The sequence below is a fragment of the Gopherus flavomarginatus genome, chromosome 16, assembly GCF_025201925.1.
Source record: "Gopherus flavomarginatus isolate rGopFla2 chromosome 16, rGopFla2.mat.asm, whole genome shotgun sequence".
In the NCBI taxonomy this organism is placed as follows: Eukaryota; Metazoa; Chordata; order Testudines; family Testudinidae; genus Gopherus; species Gopherus flavomarginatus.
The window spans coordinates 11,060,313-11,065,647 of NC_066632.1; the positions used below are offsets into that span (position 1 = coordinate 11,060,313).

Here is a 5,335-nt window from a genome sequence, read left to right on the forward strand (position 1 = left end):
GTAGACAGTAGATGGGATCTAGCTTGGTGTTACTAAGGCTTTTGACACAGTCCCGTAGGACAGTCTCACAAGCAAACCAGGGAAATGTGGTCTAGATGCAATCAGTGTGATGTGGGTGCAGAGCTGGTTGAAAGCCCAGACTCCAAGAGCCCTTCTCCATATCTGGCTGTCCAACAGAGAGGATGTACCTGTTGGGTCTGGCAGGGATCTGTCCGGGGTCTGGTACTATTCAATATTTTCATTACTGATTTGGAAAATGGAGTGGAGAGCATGCTTCTAAAATTTGCAAATGACACGAAGCACCTTGGATCACAGGACTGGAATTCAAAATGCCCTTAACAAACTGGAGAATTGGCCTTCTTGAGCCAAACTCCATGGCTGGGCCCCTCTCTCTAGACTGGGATGAAGTGAAACCCCAGAGCCAAAAACTCCTCCTCCTGGGCAGTGCGCTCCGTCCTTGAATGGTCAGATGCTGATTAGCACTGTCAGAGAAGCTTTGTCTGGGAGATTCCCAGCACTTTTCAATAGCGGGAAAGTATGAAATCCCATCAATGGAACTCAGCAGTCCTGACTCCCAGTCCCCTGGTCCAGTGTCTCCAGCGGAGCACACTCCCTCTCATAGGCAGGGGGAGCGGCCATGAGGGCCTGCTTGTAATTGCCAGCTGTGGGAGGGAGTGTGCAGCAGTGGTTAGCAATGGGGCCTGGAAAGAAGGACTGCTGGGTGCCATCTATACTTCTGACACTTGGTGTGACCCTGAGTCAGTAGCTTCCCCTCCCCAGGTTTGTTTCTCATCAGTAGGGTTGGGGTTGCAGTTCTGACAGCCCAAGGGGGTTGGGAGGCTCCAGGAAGGTGTGTAAAGTGCTGGGATTTCAGGATCCCGGAGGCGCTGTCACCCCTGCACTAGAGTGATGTTCTGCACCCCCTGCTGCTGGCCAAGTTTCTCCTTTCCCTGGCAATAAGACAGACTCTTGTTTTCACAGCCAGCTGATCGCCCAGTGTCATCACCCTGCCTGCTGGCTGGGCAGGGTAACTCCTCAGGTCACCACCCTCCTCTCCAGCCTGTCTTGGGCTTGGAGCGTGAGGAGAAGGGCGAGGGATGACATTGAACATCCTCCATTAATCGCTTCATCACCAGAGCAAGTGAGTGGCATTAGGGCTCCATGGTGGCATCCCCTGTCTGTCTGGGGAGCGGCAGAAAGAGGGGGAGAGAATCTCTCCCAAAGGACATTAGTTTTGCAAACAGCCCCCAGAAGCCCCTCACTCTCAGACTGGGGAGGGGCTTCTCCAGAGCCGTCTCCAGCGTGTTTGGCAAGGTCCCAGCAATGGGGCTCCCAGCCCTTCCCTTGTGGGAGACTGTTCCACAGGCTGAGAGTCTCTGAGCTGGGCCAGACCCGGGGAGCTGCTGAGCATGGAAATCAATGGGAAACGAAGGGGCCCTGGCATTGCTATGTCTAGGGACTTTGAAGTGGGGAATGGTTTCCCAGGAGAAGTCTGGACTCCTGAGTTCTGTTGCTTCTCTAGCCTGGGTGGGGAATGGGTGGGAGGAAGTGTGAGTGTGTCCTGGGCTGGCAGGAGGGAGCTGCTTGTCCAAAGTGACCAGTGGTCTTTGTGACTGACCCCAGTGCTCGAAAAGGACGAGACTCCCCGGTTCTTGCAGCACCAGGGATGACGAGGGGGAAGGTTGAGGGGGAGCAGATCATGCAATGAACTCCTGCCTGTGTGTGTAGCTTGCACTCCCTGATCCCCCGTGGGGGGAGGAGGAGATGCTCTGGCTGGGGCAGGGATGGGGAGAGACCAAACAAGTTGGTTAGTGAGAGGCTGTCTTAACCCCAGACTCACATCTGCTCCCCGCTCGGTTCCAGGATGGCCAGGCTCCTGAGGATGTTCAGGAAGTAGGCTCTGCAGGCGGCCCCAGAGCCTGTGGAAAGCAGCTGCCATCTTCCCCAGGAGCCGAGCGGCCCAACCGCTCCCAATGGCGGGGAAGGAGCTCGCGGCCGGGCCAGGAGGTGGAAGTGCCCAGCCTTCTGGAAGAGGAAACCTGCTCCCGGTGCAGGCGCCGAGGTGGGAGAGGCACCGTCAAGGCCAAAATGGAGCTGGACCAGGATGCAGCTGGGCAAGCAGGACCCAGCCCTGGTACAGAACCGGGCAGGGTGGTTCCGAGGCTTGTTGTGTGGGCAGCAGCAGCCCCAGGAGCCCAGCCCCGATTTCCAGCAGGAGGCATCGCCCTGCTCGGTCAGTGGGGACCTTCCAGCCTTTCCAGGGCAGGAGGTGGAGGATCCCTCTCCCAGCCCCAGCAGCTCAGCCCGCTTCCTGTGGGACAACAGCAGCACCTGGAACTTGGACAGCAGCGAGGCCGACAGACGCTTCTGCTTTATTCCAGGTGAGGAGCCTGGCTGTGCTCGGAGGGGTAAGGAAGGGGCTGTGAACACTCCGGGCCCAGGCCCTCGAGCAGTGCTATGGGGGTGGGTCCCCAGCTCAGGTGTTTGGCCTGAGCCACTGAACCCCACTGACACCAGGTGCTGCCACTTTATTCCTTGATGCCCCATTGGGTTGGGGGGGAGTGTGGGAGGCATCTCCCAGGGAGTCCAGGATTGTGGGTGGAGGGGTCTCTTTGCTATGGACTCCTGAAGGACTTGGGGGCTGATGACACTGAGGCTACTTGGAATCAAATACATTTGAGATACAAGTACATAGCCCATATTCATAACTTCAAATACAAAATGGAACGCACAGCCAGCAAAATTATAACCAGCAAATCATAACCTTGTCATAGACACCTCACACAACAACCTTTGCATAATATTTGCTGCACATATATAACAGTGGTGGCAACAATGATCCCTACGGTCCCAGTTCATATTAATAACGTCACAGAAGGCTATAGAGAAGTGGGAGAGAGGTGTCTTCCAGCCGGTGTGTCTCATCCATTTCCCCCTTGCCGCTTGGGCCGAGGTGGGAAGGGAGCGAAACATCCCCGGCTGAAGATTTTGCGCTCGACCCTGAAGATTAAGCCCAACCCCCCGGCATGGCTAGGTCAGGGTTGTCCTGGTCTCTGGGGGCAGAGGACTGAGCTGGGAGAAGGGGCAGATGAGGGGATTTTGTCTCTGATAGATAAGGGCTTTGTCAGGAGAAAGCTGTAGGTCACATGCTGGGGGTGTCAGTGAGATTTGAGCTGGGGTAACAGCAGGAGGGAAGCAGTGTGTGTGTGTGGGGGGGGGATTCACTTGGTAAAAATGAAACTCCCAAGCCGCTCCCTTTGCTGGAGCAAAAGCCTCACATTTATCTCCTCAACTCCCTTCCATGAAAATCTCCACCCGTCCCCTGGTGCTGAGAGACCCTCTTTACTCCCATGGAGATTTGTAATTGTTCTAACTCTTCCTTTGCCTTGTCCAAAATGTTTTCCCAGAAAAATGATCAAGGACATTTCAAATGAGAAAAACAAACGAAACCAGAGAAACTCCCACCACACACAGTTTGGGTCTGAATTTTTCTACTGAAATTTGGAGATAATAAAACTCCTTCCTCTGTTGGCCAGAAACCAAAGCTAGACCTCCCCTGCTGTAGCTGTGACTTCTGCTACCAAACCACCAATGCGCTGTCTCCTCTTGTGAGACATTTCTCTGCACAATACTGCTGCTAATCCAGTTATTGACTCCAGGAAACATTTCCTTAGCCTGGTTCCGTGTGTCACTGGTTTCTATAGCAAAGGTCAGTCCCTAGCCCTGTGGTCCGGACATCCTCATTCGCATCAGGCTTCAAGTTGAGAATAATTTCCTATTCCCGCTCTGTGGGAGGGGAGACTTTTAAACGCGCTCTCTGTGCGACTGCACATGGCTAAGCAAAGAGAAGAAACCCAAATCCCCCCTGTGCTTTGGGAGCCAGGTTTGCGGTGGGAATTCTGTAGTTCAGATGACTTCACACCTGGTCATTGTGATTCTTTACCAGTTTCTCTGGCATTGGGGCAACTTTACACTTCAGATGTGATGGCTGGGTGGTTAAGGTGTTAGAGTTAAAATCCAATAGAGTTTCTCTGCGTAGGTTCAAATCTTGCTCACAGCAAGGCCTGTGTTTTAGCCAGTATCTTACCCGAGCAATTCCTTGTGTACAACCCCCTGAGACACTCTCAAGTCCCCAAGTAAATCCTCTTCTGCTCCTTTCATAGAGATGCCTGGGACACCACCTCCCCCTGTGTCCCTGAGGTGTGAGGCAAACTCTCAGTGCCTGTAGCCTCTGCAACTCACCTAGTGCCCCAGCGATCAGCCATAACCCTGGTTCTGCTCCTCTCTCTAGTGTGTGAAAGAAGCCAAGTCAGTGACTCCATGGGATTTGCCCCGGACCCCTCTAGGGCCGGCCCTGAAAGGAAGCACTGACTATCACAGTGACAATACAACTGACCAGCATTGCGGGGGAGGCTGAGGGAGATCCGCACTCATCAGGTCTCTTCTCTCCCCCAAGGTGAGCCAGACACTGCTCTCTCCTGACTCTCACTCTAGCAGCTGGACACTAAGGAGCCATTTCCCCACAGCAAGTGCATTGAGTGCCCCTGTGGTGCTGGAGGGGGGGCCTGGCGCTGCTGCTGGCTCTGGGGCTGGCAAGGGGGTTGATGTCTGCACAGACTCTCAGCTGCCAGGCCGGAGGGGACACTTGAGACCTTACCAGACTGTCTCATTGAAGACGGGGGGTTGAAAGACCTATACAGACGCTCTCCAGAGCACGGAGCAACATCCGCCCATGCAGTCAGGCAATGAGCATTTCTCACAGCCTGGAGCCAAGGGTGAGGTGGCAGCTACTGTTCCAGCTCCTGGGGGACAGACCCTGTCAGCTAACAGACACTTCTTACTCACTACAGCTAAGGGAGCCAGGTTCCTCCAGTGGGGGTGTGAAGCAGCCATTCTTTTCCTGTCCTTTTTGTGTGCGACTGCTGACAAAAACATCCCAGATATAGAAGCAACAGGCCAAAAAACTATCATGCAACTGCCAAAGTAGCTCAGTTGGGCGAGCGTTAGACTGAAGATTTAAAGGTCCCTGGTTCAATCCTGGGCTTTGGCAGGCCCTGTCATTATGCTTTGTGCAGAGATGGCTTGCCCTTTGGGAGCACAGCAGTGCTTCCACCCAACGTAAGTTCCTGACCTTGGGATCTGCAGTAGGAAAACACAGAAGGGGCTTACTTGCCCCTAGTTGGCCCATCTGACCTTTAATGATGAGAGCTGTCTTTCCCAACATGGTGGGAAGAAAGTGAGTCAGGGCAGCCTCAGGAATGGTGCCAGAGGGCTGCTAAGCAGGGGTTGGGGATGAAAACTCTTCTGTGCAGCTGAGCAAGAGCAGTACCAAGGA

General features: G+C 54.2%; 1 non-coding gene across 1 annotated transcript; it reads left to right on the plus strand.

Annotated features, from left to right (window-relative positions):
• Positions 1-4,977: 4,977 nt before the first annotated feature.
• TRNAF-GAA (transfer RNA phenylalanine (anticodon GAA)) lies at positions 4,978-5,050 on the plus strand. Its single transcript has one exon. It is a non-coding gene; the product is annotated as a tRNA-Phe (tRNA).
• Positions 5,051-5,335: the final 285 nt, after the last annotated feature.